Genomic DNA, 16,756 nt, shown 5'->3' with positions numbered 1-16,756 from the left:
TAACATTTGCTGTCTGGTCACCCTAGGTGGGGGTAATTGGTATCTATATAAGACAAAGCCCCAAATGTTGGGACTGGCCCTATAAAATCAGGACATCCGGATCCGCTCACCCTAGCTGGGGAGTGCGTCTCTCCCCCAGGCTGGCAGCGATCCATCTCATCCGGGGGGAGCTGCACAGGGCAGGTGAGCTGCTGTGACTCCATGGGTGCCCTGTCCCTGAGATCAGATGCTGTGCTAACTTCACCATGGTCCGTTGGGCTGGTAGTGGTGCCCATTGCCGTGTGATCAGACCTGAGGATTTGCTGCTGCTGTTGTCACTCTGCACTCCAAGAGGTGGATTTTGGGGTCCTGCAGTTTTCCACCTATCTCCTCCTCTACTGCAGCTGTTGGCCCAGCAGGCTAGGGGGTGAGCCAAGCATGAAAGCAGTGCTGTGTTGCCATTTAGATTGTCATTTAACAAATTTGTTTGCCAAAAATGCTTGCAATCAATCCTGAATTCAATTTCAATATTTAAAAAAAAAAATCAATATCTTAGCCAAAAACAGAAAATTAAGTTGTTGACAATTATTTGTGACAAGTCTGGTATGGGGAAGGGAGTGGGCCAGTTTTCATCAGAGAAACAAAAAATGTTGACTGACTTTCCTATAGCCCTGTTACTGCTAAATAGAGCCTTCCAACAACTGTAATATGCTCATCTCCTTTCTAGTGTATAGAGCAGGGGTTGGCAAAGGTAGGCACATGTGCCAAAGGTAGCATGCGAGCTGATTTTTGATGGCACGCAACGGCAGGCTGAGCCGCTCAGTCCACCGCTGCTCTGGGGTTCTGGCTACTGCCCCATTGCCACCTGGGGTCCCGGCCGCTGGCCCCACTCAGCACCTGCTGCTGGCCTGGGGACCCCCAAGGAACCCCAGTCTGGCAGCGGGCTGAGCAAGCTGGTGGCTGAGGCCCTGGCTGAGCCACTCAACCTGCTGTTGGCCTGGGGTTCCATTCACTCAGCTGGCAGTGGGCTGAGTGGGACTAAATTCAACGAAATAGGAAAACGAGAGCAACTAATGACAAAGTGCAAGAACCTAGAGCAGTGGTCCCCAAACTTTTTCGTCTGGCAGGCGACAGACGAAGGACCATGGCAGTGGATGGGCATCCGCCGAAATTTGGCGGCATTTCAGTGGTGACGCCTCTGGATGACGCTGCTTATCAGCGGCAAGCGGTGTCATCCAGAGGCGTCGCCGCCAAAATGCTGCCGAATTTCGGTGGCATTTTGGCGGATGCTAGTCCACCAGCCAGTATGCAGGTACACTGAGAGGCACCTGTGGGCGCCATGGTACCCACAGGCACCATGTTGGGGACCCCTGACCTAGAGAGCCTCCTGAAGCACAGCGATCGTTTTGATTTAAATGGACTTAAACTGTATGAAGAATTGAGTACACTGTCAACAATGTTGCCACATACAAAATTGATGATGGACATTTTACAGTTTACTCATACCAGCAAACTTGTTGACATATATCCTAATGTGTACATTGCCACTCGTATTCTACTGACAATTCCTTTAATAGTAGCATCAGGAGAATGGAGTTTCTCAAAACTAAAGCTCATTAAAAACTATCTCCGCTCTACAAGGAATCAGGAACACTTGATTGGTCTTGCTATTCTTGCAGTCAAACAAGACATCACTTTGTCATACAATGACATTATTACTGATTTTGCAGCCCAAAAAGCCAGAACGATTGCTTTTAATTAAAACAAAACCTTGTTTCAATACCTCTTCATAGAAATTTCCAATAAAATGTTGACAAATTAAAAAAAATTATATTATTTGTATCATTCTGTCAAATCAGAATTTTTTTCTATAGTGCTACTTCTTTAGTGCTAGTCCATCAGCATTACAGTGGGCTTAGCTACGTTAAACTGGTTTTAATAACATGCATATGGCAAGTTTTCCAATAGTGTAAACTTATGTTTGTGGTGCTAAGAGCAAGACAGGCACAGGGGCACCAGTTTAATAATCCCGCCTAGGGCACCATAAATCCTAAGGACGGCCCTGCGTAGAGTTGCAGAGATTGAAGGTCTGTTTACATTGCAATCAGATGTATGATTGCAGCTCAGTCAGCAGACTTGCACTAGCTGTAATTTAGCTCATGTGGCTAAAAATAATAGCGAAGATGCAGCAGCACAAACCCTAGTCTGGGCTAGCAATATGAATAAGTAGCCAGACTCCTGGGTGGGTTTGTACAACTCATGCTGCATTGTGTGCTGTTATGCTCACAGTATACACATAGAGAAACTGGATAAAAACCATAAAACACTCTTGCTGGAAGGTTAAGAGCATAAGAACAGACATACTGGGTCAGAATACAGGTCCATCTAGCCCAATATCTTGTCTTCCGACTGTGGCCAATTCCAGGTGCCCCAGGGGGAATGAACAGGTAATCATCAAGTGATCCATTCCCTGTCGCCCATTCCCAGCTTCTGGCAAACAGAGGCTAGGGACACCGTCCCTGCCAATCTAATAGCTAATAGCCATTGATGGACCTATCCTCCAGGATTATATCTAGTTCTTTTTTTGCAATTTAACACTATTTTATTCTTATTATCCACAATAATAATACACAGTAACCAAAACCAGAGTGAGACAAAGCAGGCTGCTCCCTAAGGCAGTGATGTCCAATTCACCCTGTGATGCTTGCAGAAGAGGTGCCAGCTCATGCTAAGGCCCTTGCACCTCACTGAACAGTGCATAGCTGGAAACCAGTCTGGCTTACCTGTGTGTTAGCACGGTTAAAACAGATGTTAAGTTTATAAGAATGTGTTTAGGGTTTAGACTTGATGAATGCTTGTAGAATGCTGCATGTATTGAGCTCCTCACATCTGCTTTCCATAGTATAAAGTGAGTGTTTGCATTGTAACCTTCTGTAACTGGGTAACTCACTGAAAAGGAAAGAGCATTGGCTTGCTAAACGCAGGGTTGTGAGTTCAATCCTTGAGGGGACCACTTAGGGATCTGGGGCAAAAATCAGTACTTGGTCTTGCTCGTGAAGGGAGGGGGCTGTACTCAATGACCTTTCAGGGTCCCTTCCAGTTCTAGGAGAGAGGTATATCTCCATATATTAAAGAAGCATTAATTAATGGAAAGAGCTGATCCTGTGCACAAGAAGGCCCCCTGAAACCAAATGAGCCATTGTGAAACATCAAAGGACAAAGACTTTACTGCTTGCCCCTTCCCCACCCCTATACTGATAAAGAGGAGATGGGTGCTAACACTTGTCCCATCAGCTTGAACTCTGGAGGAAAGAAATAAAAATCCCTGGCCAGAAGGAACTGTGTCTCTATGCGACTTGATCTCAGGGAGAGGCTAAGACTTCTAAGCATAAGAGTGGGATCCTTAGCTTGGGTTAGCCATAAAGGACATAGAGTTTGCTCATTACAGCAGCTTCTATCACTTTTTGAAACCTAATACTGAACTCATTTGCGTGCGTCTGTTTACCTGCTTTAACCTTGTAAATACCTCGTTTTATTTCCTTAGTGAATAAATCTTGAATTATATGACTGGCAACAAGTGTGTTTTTTTTTGTTTGATATCTGAGGTGCAATTGACCTGGGGTAAGTGACTGGGCCTTTGGGCCTGGGAGTAACCTGAATACTCCTGTGATTATTGGTGTAAGGCAATGGCTCTCAACCTTTCCAGACTACTGTATTCCTTTCAGGAGCTGATTTGTCTTGCGTACCTCTAGTTTCACCTCATTTAAAAAACTACTTGCTTACAAAATCAGACATAAAAATACAGAAGTGTCCCAGCACACTACTACCGAAGAATTGCTGACTCTCATTTTTATCATATAGTTGTAAAATAAATCAATAGGACTATAAATATTCTCACATTTCAGTGTATAGTATATACAGCACTATAAGTCTCTGTATGAAATTTTAGTGTGTACTGACTTCACTCGTACTTTTTATGTAGGCTGTGGTAAAACTAGGCAAATATCTAGATGAGTTGATGTACCTCCTGGAATACCTGTGTGTACTCCCATGGGTATGTGTACTCTTGGTTGAGAACCAGTGGTATAAGGAGCCATCTATCACAAAGGCCGGCTTGCCTGGGTGGCAGGACAGAGTGTGGGGTGAAAGTAACTTACAGGACTTACCAGTACTGCTGGAGTCCTGAGGGGGCGTGGCCTCATCCAGAAGGGGTGTGGCCTCTCACAATTTAAAGGCTCTGGGGCACCAGCTGTGGCTGGGAGATCCAGGGCCTTTAAATCAACCAGGGGCTCCCAGCTGAAGAGGTGCCTGGGAGCCCCCTGGGGGCTCAGGGGCAAATTAAAGGGCCCGGGGCTCCGGCCGCTGGGGGGAACCCTGAGCTTTGTGGGGCTGGGGCAGGGATTTAAAGGGCCCAGAGCTCCTGCTGCTGAGGGAAGCTCTGAGCCCTTTAAATCCTGGCCCCAGCCCGGCTGCCAGAGCAGTGGGCGGGATTCAAAGGGCTCTGGGCTGCCCGCAACCGCAAGCAGCCCAGAGTCCTTTCAATCCCTGTCATGGAAGCCGGTGCGGTCCAGCATGGCGTACTGGCTCTTGCTGGTACACCATACCAGACTGGACCGGCTTACTTTCACCTCTGCTGTCATACCATGGTAAGGCTGTTGTAGTGTTTGAGGAGTTCACACTTCTCACTAGGTTGGTGAGATCTCAGTGTAGAACATTCCCAATGTGGGGGTTGTGCCCTGCTTCTTAACAGTCTGCCCTGAAGTTGGCCCTTATGGGCGTCAGCCACTCCAGACAGCTTGACACACCCCCTTGTTTTAGACAGGTATTTTTGCTGTCTGACTCTGCATACGTCCCTGCAGAGCCCGTTTAGCCTGCAAACAGGAGCAGGGGGAACCCTCCCTTCCCCCCAACATTCTTAAAGTGAGAGCTTGCAATTCCGACAGCCGCCACACATTCCATTATGTCATCACTGCTATTTTTAGACATACAAGCTTGATTAAAGCTAGCATGGGTTTGCTTCCCCGAACGGCAGCCACCCCTCTGACTGCAGTGTAGACGTATCCTGGGACAAAGAATGCAGCCAAACTAGCTAAGCGGGGCATCAGGACTGAGTTGCCTTCAGATGCTATTTCTCGTTTAGCTGAGTATGCATTACCTTGAAGCTGGCCTCAGTTCTCTTGGAAACACTGTACTGTGAATATCATTGCAGAAGTCAAGGTGTGAGGTCACAAGCATGTTCCAGAAATCTTGCTGTATCAAAGTTAAACTTGGGGCCCTGTGCGATGTTTATGAGGCGAGGTCCACACATGGGGAATGTGGCAGGAGGAAGAAAGCTGATATTCAACTCTAAACATAAGGGATCCTTTAAAAACTTGCCAGTGTTGTCTTAAATTAACTTACTGTATGTCAGTATTGCCGAAAATCCCATAAATACTTAGCATTGGGGCTACCTGGGAATACTGCAGATCCTGGAGTGATGTCCCGTAGGCATCACTCGTAAGGGTGACCACTATAGTTGTGACAATCAGGCTAGGAAAGAGGGCAGAGAAAACGAAGGCATTTGGGAGGGGTCTGAAGAGAAGTGAATATTTAACAGGAGGTAATCAGCTTTCATCCAAGAGGAAACAGGGGACAAGACAGGGTTACAGATATCCAGGGGAAGGGAGAAATACAACGACGTGTCACCAGCATATAAAAGAGATCATGGGCTGTGAGCTGAGTTAATGTCCCTGTGGGGAATTAGGTTATAGTCAGGCCTCTTCCTATTCAGCTTCACTGTCTCTGGCATCTTCACTATAGATTGTTGGAAGAGTCTTTTGTGTGCCACAGTTACCCACCGTTAGCTGGGGAAGGGAGGGGTGACGGCCAGTAATTCAGCAGCAGCGTTACGGGGGCGGGCAGGAAGAGGAATATGCCACAACAGCAGCTTGCTCTGCCACATCAAAGATGCAATGCCCAGCGTCAGTGACTGGTCCTGGCTGAGCCACCTGGTCTGTAGTAGTTACTGACCCACGCCGTCACTCAGAATCTTTTCTGAAGAGCGCATGGTTCAGAGAAGTCTCTTCCTCATTTTTTGTTAACTTTAAGCAATTCTAAACTCCCTACTTCCGGGGCTAGGCTGGAATTACAAACCACCACTCAGAGGGTGGTTTTACACTTGGGTGTGTGTCTAAGATTTGCAGTCTGGATAAGCATCTAAATTTGTCACAGCTTATCGAAACTAGACTGAGCTACATATCTCTTGCTAATTGAGAACAGAAGATGGCACGTTCCCGGTAGAGACTAGGGGTCAGTGTTAGCATCAGTTGCTGATCCATCCTCTATTTTCAGGTCAGAGTATGGGCAAGACCATGACAGAAGCAGCATCTACTAAGCATCAAACTTGGAGTCAGGGATGCCTTCAGTCTAACCCTAGCTCTGACACTGATTTACTCTGTAGCTTTGGGTAAGTTATTTAATAGCTAGCTCTTAAAGATTGCTTTTTCTGCATAGATCTTAGACCACTTTACAAAGGAGATCAATATCTTTGTCTCCATTTTACAGATGGGGAAACTAAGGAGCATGAAGGTAAAGTGACTTGCCCAAGGTCACCCAGCAGGGTAGTGGCTGAGCCAGGAATAGAACCCAGGTCTCAGGCCAGTGTTCTAACCATTTGGCAACACTGCCTCCCCTTCATAAATGGATTTTTATCCTCAGCAAACCCCTTGTAGGATAGGGAAGCATTGTCCCATTTTATAGATGGGGAACTGAGACACAGAGCAGATTGTGTTCTGCCCAAGCTCACACTGGAAACCAGTAGTTGAGCTGGAAATTGAATCCCAGTCTCCTGAGTCTCAGTCCACTAGACCTTTATAGCAGGACAGCTTCACAAAACAGTGGTGTTTTCTTGTAGATGGGCCTAGGTCTGAGTACCCCTGAGTGTGGAGAAAGTTCATATCTCGACCTGGATCTGAACTCTGTGGCTGGCCCATAGCTCTGGGGGGGGTCAAACCATAACCCTGAACCTGAAACCACTTGAGCTTTGGAGTTCATATGCTGCATCTCATGCCCATCTCTGGCTTTCACTGTAACAGAGAGTGTTTCTGAGCGCTGAAGAAGCAGAACTTTGGTTTGCTGTCAGCTCTAAGAGCCCTGCGTTTTGTCTCCCTTTGACTGGAAGGAGAAAGCTAAGACCCAGTAATACAGTAGCTGTGCTACTTCCACTGGGGCTGCTGACTCCCAGCCAAACTGACAAACCACTGCTGAGATTAGTCCATTGATTGTGGCTGTTTTTCCTCGCAGAGCTCAATGAGCGATGGAGAATAATGATTCTGTCTGACTTTCTCCACATCAGCCAGTAGCTTGCAAACAGCTCAGGGGGCAGAATGCCATGAGCCATCATCTGGCACCTGAACAAATGGCCAAATTGGAGATGAAGGGTGCAAAGCACCACATCAGTGAACGACTTCACTTTGGCCAAACAACACTGCGATTTTCATCTAGTCCACAATTAACATGTTCCACGGTAGGACATGTGACATGTCTGAAATACTATCTCTGCCTGCCTCTAGCCCAAGGTTCCTTTGTGAGATGGGACTTCACCAGGCCTGATCAGATGCTTCCCAGAAGAGGTATGCATTGAAACACGTTACAGCTAGGGATGTGACCTTTGCTGCTAGACAGGGTTGGCACCCGAAAGGAAACCTCAAGGGGAAAATTGTGGCTATTGGTGAGTCAGCTACAAATCAGTGCCCCAGCCTGGTATCAGCAGGCGCTGTGCATCATTCAGATGAGATGGGCAAACTGCAGGCTGGAGCTGGGCAAAGTTCAGTGGGTCAGGTATGCCTGGACCTTAGGGAACTTTATTTCATGGGGAGTTCACATCCACTGAATTTTGTGCTGAATTTCAGGCTTGAATGAATCCCCAAAGCAAAACTTGGGTGAAGCTGCCAATCACAAATGCTTCACTAGCGCACCTGGAGAATGATTGTGGCGGGGACCGCAAAGGTTGGCCCAGGGGAACTGCTGGGTAGCAAACCAGGGCTGAGTTAAGGGTTTATTTAAAAAAATGTTTACACAGTTCCCTGGCACCCACTGTTGGCATTGCTTCATTAACCTCTCTGGCCCATATGCTTATCTGTGTAGCGTACTGGTAATCCTTTAGCAACCAGCAACTGCTAATTAATAAATAAAAGTCTGGATGCACAATGAATCCCAGAGATCAGAGCTATACAACAGGGGAGGCGTAGGCACTATCTGGACTGTGCACCTAGCTAGCATTGCTGGCTGGAGTGGAGAGGCAGGGCAGGGCCCACTGTCCCCTTAGCCACTGTGCTTTCCCTTGCGGCGGCTTTTGCTTGCGGGAGCGATGCATGGCCACAACCTGTATAACTGTCATTTTCTACTATGCAACCTTACTTTTGCATGAACATCATCTGACTCTTGTAATATGCAGTTTGCAGTGTTTGTCGAGCATTTGGGGTGAAAAGCCCTGTGTGGGTGTCTGTTGTTATGGTAACCAGACAGAAGAATTGGTTGATGGGTTGGTAAGGGGATTGTTCGATATCATGAAACCATCATTCTAGTTAAGTAGGTTCACTCACTGGGACACTGATGCTTGGGGTAACTGGTGGTGGATTTCAAGTAGGTGTAATGAGACAGGTTTTGGTGGGACCCAACTGAGAGTGTCAATTCAGGACAAATTGCTTAAAGCAGGGCAGTTACAGCCCAAGGCTGGAGTTCCTTTACTATTAAAGAAAACCAAAGCAGCCCAACAGAGAAGACTATAGTTTTACCTTACTGACTAACCACAAGTCACGCAAGCTATTCCCTTAGACGCTCCAGTTTCCGAGTATCACCACCAGTGCCACTTGTTATGGGGATGAATGGTGATGAAAACCAATACCCCCACTAAAAGAAAAAGGTTCTCCCAATCCCAAGGGACCAAGCCCCATTCCCAGGTTAATGTACAAATTAGATCTTACCCACAAATCACGCTGTTTAGAATCTAAAATCTAAAGGTTTATTTATAAAATGAAAAAGGTAGAGATGAGAGCTAGAATTGGTTAAATGGAATCAATTCTATACAGTAATGGCAAAGTTCTTGGTTCAGGCTTGTAGCAGTGGTGGAATAAACTGCAGGTTCAAATCAAGTCTCTGGAGTACATCCCCAGCTGGGATGGGTCATTCAGCCCTTTGTTTAGAGCTTCTGTTTGTAGCAAAGTCCCTCCAGAGATTAGAAGCTGGATTGAAGACAAGATGGAGAGGAGGCAGCTGCCCTTTATAGTCTATTCCAGGTGTAAGAACACCTCTTTGTTCTGACTGTGGAAAACTACAGCAAAATGGAGTTTGGAGTCACATGGGCAAGTCACATATCCGTGCATGACTCAGTACTTAGCATGTGGGCAATGGCTGCCACCTGTAATTTTGAATGTTTCCAGGAAGACTTCTTATGTGGCTTGGAGTCTCCCAAGGTCTATTGTCAGTTAAGTGTTTCTTGATTGGGCACTTAACTTGAAAACTTCTGTCTCAAGAAGTTGACCAAAAGCTTTAGTAAGGCTACTTCCGAATCAAAACCCATTGAGATACAAGTACAGAGCCAATATTCATAACCTCAACTACAAAAATGATGCACACACAGACAGCATAATCATAATTAGCAAATCATAACCTTTCCATAGACATCTTACATGACAAGCTTTGTACAATACTTGATGCAAATATACAACAGTGGTTGTGACAATGATTTATACGGTTATGTCAGTAACGTCACGGTAGGGTCTGGTGATGAGTGAAGCTCAAAACATTTAGAGGCGTTGTGTGTTGCAGGGAAGCACCAAAAGCTTTGCATACTTATCTGAACCTTTTTGTTCTGTGCCATAAATACAAGACTCTTTGGGTCTGCAAAACAGGGCTGTAAATCTCCAAGAACTGGCTTTTTCATGATATTTCCAGTTGTTCTGCAAATGCCATAAGAACAGTCTCTCAGTGTATTTGTTTCCAGCTGAAAAGATAAGAGAATAACAGGTTGGTTTGCTCTGTCCTATTCAGGTCTGGGGTGTACTGGCAGAAGTACGTTAGGGAAATTTCCATGGAATGACGTTCTGTCTGGGATTGAAGAGAAAGTGAAGAAATACAAGAGTGGCTGGTCTGTGTGAATTCCTCCATTATATCTGGTTCTGGCAGAGACTAGTGATCCTCTTACTTTTACAATCCACGCACAAATTTAAAAGAAAAACAGCCACAGGGCAGATTTCTAGAGTTCCATTCCAGACTGCACATAATCACAGCCCTAATATTGCACCTGTCCTGCGGGAAGGCAATGCCTTTTTTTGAATACAGGAGCTCAGTGTTATTCAATGGGATTTCACCCTGCAGCGAAAGAAACCTCCCTGCAGGACAAATGAATTTCAGCATTCCAGGCCCTATTGCCATTGTCATTACAAATTAGGGAGTTACCAGGGGCTATAGCCACCCTTGGCCTCTTTTGCATTCAGTTATTTGTGAGTGCAGATAAATCGGCTGATTGCATATATCAGGCACAAAACAGCAGTCTAGAACCCCCAACAAATTATATCTCTGGTGGCAGTGACTTGCAAATATGTAAGGCCCTATTCAAGGAAACCACTTAAGCATTTCTGAAATCCATTGCTGTTTAGGGGCATTCTTAAGTGTGTGCTTAAGTCCATCCTGGTGTAGGAATGCTTTCCTGAATTAGGGCCTTACCTGCTACTTGCTGCAAGCAGGAATGTTCCTGCTGCCAGAATGAATCTGACCTCTACTCTCTATTCCCTCTGCAGTTTTATTCCCCCACTGCCATAAAATTCCATCCTGTTTGGTTTCTGAGAGCAGAAGCAGCCTGGTGAAATGAACAGCAACCATCAGCATGACAGCTGCTGAAACTATCCACCCTATTAGTATAACCCCGATGCACAGGCAGCAGCATGTATGCAGCCAACCCAACCCAGTGGGGCGATTTTATGAATATAACCACAGCAAGGAATGAAATCACCCATCATCCTTCAGGGTTTCTATGCAAACTGTAAAAGAGATTTTTAAAGCAATTTTTTTCATATTTCAATTGTAATAACTCAATATCCAGAAGACAGATTTAAAAAAATCTACTGGTTTCAAGGTGAGTTAACAATGTGCAAAGCACATGCCAGAACACGTCTTATTAGCAATAAAAAAGTCCTTTATTTGCCTCCCTTGAGTATTTCTTTCACACTCACTTTTTTTTAACTATCTTTATTTGTTTCCCTTCTCTCTCTCTCTCTCTCTTTCCCCCTCACAACCAGATCACTTAAACAAAACAAAGTTTTATTTCATTCCAGTCGGGGACTTCTGCCAAAATCTGGGCCTCCGTTTTTATATGTATACACATACAGACCAGTGCTGAAAACACACACAAATCCTCCTCCCCCCACCTTTCCCCAAGTCAGTGGGGTGACAGATGAACAAGACACAGGGTGAATTATCCCAATGGTGCCATGAAGGAATGGCTTTTACTGGCAGAGTTGAATGTATTTTTGCAAAGGTTTAGTGCAATTCCTCTGTTTCTCTTGGATTTTTTCATGGCTGGAAGTTTTAGTTTGGAGAAGAGCTTGATGCCTGATGTTTCAGATGTCACAGGCAAAAGTTCCCCCCCATTTGGTGCTTTGAATCTTTTATTTACAGTGTTGATCCCTTTGGTGTAATTTGCATTAATTCTGCAACAGAAATCCCCTTCTACTTTCACTGCTAAATATGCAATATTGGCTCCACTGATATAAGAGGTTGGATCAGTGAGGAGAATCATAGATCATCAGGGTTGGAAGGGAACTCAGCAGATTATCTAGTCCAACCCCCTGCTCAAAGCAGGACCAATCCCCAGACAGATTTTTGCCCCAGATCCCTAAGTGGCCCCCTCAAGGATTGAGCTCACAATGTGGGGTTTAGCAGGCCAATGCTCAAACCACTGAGCTATCCCTCCCCCATTTCCAGGGCTGTAGCAACTTACTTTGCCCCCCAGTTGCACTCTGTATTTCACATCCACTTGAGGCCCTTGTACTACTGGTTTTGTCAGATTATCCTATGCATACAGGCTTTTTCCATAGCAGATTGTTCCATTTGTCCATCCAGTCTGGTACCCTACCCCTCCCAATGTCCAGCATCTGATGGTTCAGAGCAAGTTGCTACATTCTCAGAATGCACCCAGCCAGCTATGGAGAAACACCTTCTTCCTGATCCCTTGAGGTGATGGGCATGAGGAGCGGGGGCTGTGTAGAATGTCAGCCAGGCTTTCCCAAGCTCTTACTCCACTGCTACCTTCCCCACTGCGGCCTCAGACCAGTCACCTAACTGCTACAGGTCTGGTGTTTGCTCTCAGTTAGATGGTGTAAGTGGGGCTTAACTCTGCTGTGGTCAATGGCGTTACACTGTGGTAAACCAGATGTGAGAGCAGGCTCTGGACCTATGGCTCCATTTCCTTATTTGGGATACTACTGCTTACATACTATAATAAGGGTTTTGGGGCTGATCCAGTTCCCCAGGGGACCACTGGCATGGGCATTCGATTGGGTCCTTTGGTAGGGCTGATTTGTTACCATGGGTAAGCTAAGAGCTAGGTATTAGTCTGAGTACCCTTAACTTAGCACGTGCACACACACTCACACACACACACACACCCCTTCCCTAAAAAAAACAAAAGGTGTTTTCCACAACACATTCAGGAGTTGACACACAAGCTCTAAGGAGACTTGGTTCTGCAGGGCAGCTGAATTGGAGGGAAACATATACTCAAGGACAAACACCATATGATTCTTGGCAGTAACAGGATCATCATTCCATACTGGTGCCAACACTTGAGCGTGAGAGCTCCTCAAACAGTGGTGGAAAATGAATGCACGAGAAGGGCACGAGGGCGTGCGAAGCAACGACATAGGTTCATCGGAACGTAGACTCCTGAGGACGTTTGGGGGGATTTGCCTCGTTCTGCAAGTCTTTGTGGGGCTAGCACTTCACTTGCTCATCACTCACCATCCGGGGCAGATTTTCAAACGAATTCATTTCCCATTTAGGTATCTCAAAATGGTTTAGGTTTCCTAATCAGCTCCCTTTGTCTCACGGCCAGATTTTCACAAGGAAATCATGCTGAGCTCTTCTGAAAAATCTGTCCACCTATCTAGCTTCCATTTAGGTACTGGGACTCTTTTTAAAAATCTGACCTGGAACGTCTCTGACCCTGTGAACACTGACTGCAAACTGGCTGCTGGCAATTTTACTCTTTTTCCAGCTAGACCCAGAGCAGATCTGGGGCTTTAAAAAACCAGCAGCCAGTCAGGTGCTAGAGCAATGGAAGGAGAATTTGAGAAAAATTCTTAGTGTGTAGATGCAGCTTCTGTGCTTTGGTTTCCCCATTTTTAAGCTGGGGACAGTGCAAACCTACCACTGCTGCTTGCAGCACAGAAATAATCTTGTCTTCTTCCTTACACTGCCTGCCCTTCTAGCACCTCACCATTATTTTCCTTTCCTTTCCTCTCCCTCCAACTCCTCATCTCCCCCTCTCACTTCGTCTCCCTTTCCCCGTTCTTCCTTTTCCTACTCTCTTGCTCACATTTACACACACTGTTTCTCCTCCTTCCACCTCAGCTTCCATTAAACCCCTTCCACAATGTAGCTAGCAAGACGTGCTGATCATCCTGTTCATTAACTTGTATGTTATATCCCTGTCCCCTGCCCGTCATCCGTGCTTGTGCATTTTAGGGTCTGAGTCATCTCCCACGGAAATCAATGGCAAGACCCCTGTTGGCGTCAGGAGGCTTTGGTTCAGGCCTTGTGTTTGCCTGGCAGCTGGTACAATGGAGCTGCGATCTCAACAGGTACTTTTGGGTTTTGCAGCAGTATTAAGAATTGCTCGGCTAATTGCCTACATCAGGCACACACAGAATTCCTGTGCAGCAGTGGTCACAGCACAGGGGGCTGAGGTCTCCATTGGCAGTGCCTTTGCACTTCTGAGGCTATGGCAGAGAAAGGGACCTTGTTTAAGGGGATGGGACATTGTGAAGATTAATTGATTCACATTTGCCCAGTCCTTGGGTCGAAGGGATTCAGAAGTGCCCAAAATGACGATCTATGGCTCATCACAAGTTTTTCTGAGCAAACCATTTTATAAGAAGGCTGACTTTAGATGCCGGAATAGAGTGGAGGAGTTAGGGGAGATGGGAGTTGAATTACTCATATTGATTGGGATAAAAACTAACATGGGGATGGAGCGGGAGGTGCCTGTTTCTAGAAGGAATGTCAGGACGTGGAAAGGGAGCGCAGCTTATTTAACAGCCCACGTAGTCACCAGACGTTTTGGACTAGGGTGACCAGATGTCCCAATTTTTATAGGGACAGTCCTGATTTTTGGCTCTTTTTCTTATATAGACTCCTATCACTCCCCCACCTCCTGTCCCGATTTTTCACATTTGCTGTCTGGTCACCCTATTCTGGACTCAGTCTGTGGTCTGAAGATGAGGGGCGTCTAGGATCAAGTGGAATCACAACGTTGTCAGATTTGCAAAGCATGTGAGGAGTGAAGTCGTGGAGGAGGCAGCCTGGGAAGTTGTTGACCTCAGCCACGCTGACTCTGAGGGAAAGTAAAACACTCTGAGGACTTCTGATTGGAATCCTAGAACCTACAGAGAATTTTGCTGCAAAAGAGCAGGAGCGGTTGGGTGAGACAGCAATTAAAATTCATCATTGTTAAGTCTAAGCAGCATTAAAGGGCCATCGCGGCCACATGGGCCTGAAGGCAAGGGGAAGATTGGCATAGGAAGGAAAGTTGGGAGGCTTCTGAAAATGAGCAGAAGCAAGTTCAAAGGATAATTCGATGAACAAATAAAGGAATACACAAGAGAGCGAGACAGCAATAAATGCCAAGGAAAAAAAAATACTGGCCTAGACAGAGGAGTGAAGAAAACACATTTTTTAAGAAGACATAGTGCTGCCTTAAGCAGGAGCTGAGGATTTTCTATGGGTATATCTACAGCAGGTAGGATGGCTCATAGCTCAGTCTAGACAGATACGCACTAGTGCTGTTCAAGTGAGTGTGCTAAAAATAACACTGTAGCCGGGGATAGCACAGGTGGCAGCATGGGCTAGCCTCCTGAACCCCCAGGGTATGTACTTGGGTGGCTACCCTGGGCTACACTGCTGTTTCAAGCTAGCAGGTGTCTGTCTACCCGAGCTGGGAAGCACAAGTGTAGACATACCCAAGCTGGCAGAAGGTGGGTGTAGGCACGCCCCCCCCCTACAGGGTAAGCAGTGTCCCACCTTTGGAAGGGGTAAGCCAAAGGCTCCATGAGGGTTTTTATCTGCCAACCCTGAGACTACTCAGGCTTGTGTGTTGACTCACTCTCCAGGATCGGGGATGGGGGATAGGAGGGCAGAAAGCCACCCATATCTCCCCTCCTCGGTCATGTTGAGCTCTGCTTCTGCACTTATCCCTCATCTGCTTGAGTTTCAGCTAATGTCCCCTGCCGAGGTTCTGTAGGTGCTGGGGGATGTGAAATTTGTGAGTTAGATCTGTCCTGCTCTTAGCAGGTGAAGGCCAATGGTGCCATTACTCGAGCAGAACTGTCAGTGCCTCCTGACACAAGGGCTTTCTCACTCAATAAACCACCTCTTTATTCTGACACTCTCTGTCCAAATATCACCTTTGCTCAAAGCTTCCTTTTTGGTGGGGAAACAACTGAGGACGTTGTAGTGAGGCAGCTCTCACCATATCTGGAGTGCTCAGATGTCTTTGACTCGAGGTAGTTTGGTTTTAGCCCTGCCTGGCTTGTCTGAAGATCTCCTGGAGATGGAAGATAGAGGAAGCATTTGAGGTGATTTCTTTTAAATCTGGCAGAAGTGCACGTCATTGGAAAATGGAGGGGGAAAATGATAATCCATGCAGAGATCTCTGATATAATTGACTATCAAATGCTAGCTGGCCTGGGGACTCTTGAAGCAATAGGATGAGTTTCTCTTCTGTGACTTGTTCCTTTCTCTCTGAGAGCTCCCAGGAAGCAGTAGTGAGCAATTGCATTTCTGCTCCAAAGGTTCACTCGTGGGGTTCTGCAGGGTTCCATGTTGTCATCCCTCCTGTTCACTGTGTTTGTGGGGCCACAAGGAGACTTAATGAGGAGGGACAGGCTGCAGTGGCTTCTGTGGTCAAAGGACAGTCATCCACTCTCTATCCACCTCATCTGATACCAGTTGGTGTCATCAAATACTTAGCATGTAGCTAATAGAGATGGGGGAATGGATAAAAGCTAGTGAACTGAGACTCCATCTCCACGCCAGGTCACAGGGAGCAGCAGCTGCCATGAGTATTTACCACCATTCCACGTGGCAAGAAAATAATTGTGACCTTTTCGTCTGGATTCAGACTTCACCGTATCTGTCCATGCCTTTCTCACTCTGAGTGGTCCATTGCAATGTGATCCAGGTGAGGCTCAGTTGGTAAACTGGATCCATTCAAACAAAATGTATTTTAATACAGGCAAGTGCAAAATTATACATCTAGGAACAAGGCATGCAGGCGATGCCTACAGGATGGGGGGGCTACGTGCTCAGAAGTAGTGGCTCTGGAAAGGATTAGGGGTTGTAATGGACAGGCACCTGAACATGACCTCACAGAGTGATGTGGCAAAAAGGGCTAATGCAACCCTTGGATGTAGTGAGTAGGGAGGTGACTTTGCTTCTGTGTACGTCACTGATGAGACCGATACTGGAATAGTGTGTCCAGTTCTGGTGTCCCTGTTTTCAAAACGATGTTGAAAAATTGGCA

The 16,756-nt window shown here is 46.3% G+C and overlaps 1 long non-coding RNA gene across 1 annotated transcript in view; it reads left to right on the top strand.

Annotated features, from left to right (window-relative positions):
* Window positions 1–6,799, top strand: part of LOC142046131 (uncharacterized) — a 138,118-nt gene extending 131,319 nt beyond the window's left edge. The window contains exons 4-5 of the long non-coding RNA XR_012655066.1: window positions 6,310–6,424; window positions 6,523–6,799. This is a non-coding gene — a long non-coding RNA (uncharacterized LOC142046131). The remainder of the gene's footprint in view (window positions 1–6,309; window positions 6,425–6,522) is intronic.
* The last annotated feature ends 9,957 nt before the right edge of the window (window positions 6,800–16,756 follow it).

This window comes from Chelonoidis abingdonii, chromosome 1, assembly GCF_003597395.2.
Source record: "Chelonoidis abingdonii isolate Lonesome George chromosome 1, CheloAbing_2.0, whole genome shotgun sequence".
NCBI classification, from domain to species: Eukaryota; Metazoa; Chordata; order Testudines; family Testudinidae; genus Chelonoidis; species Chelonoidis abingdonii.
This window is presented reverse-complemented; position numbering and strand designations above follow the sequence as displayed.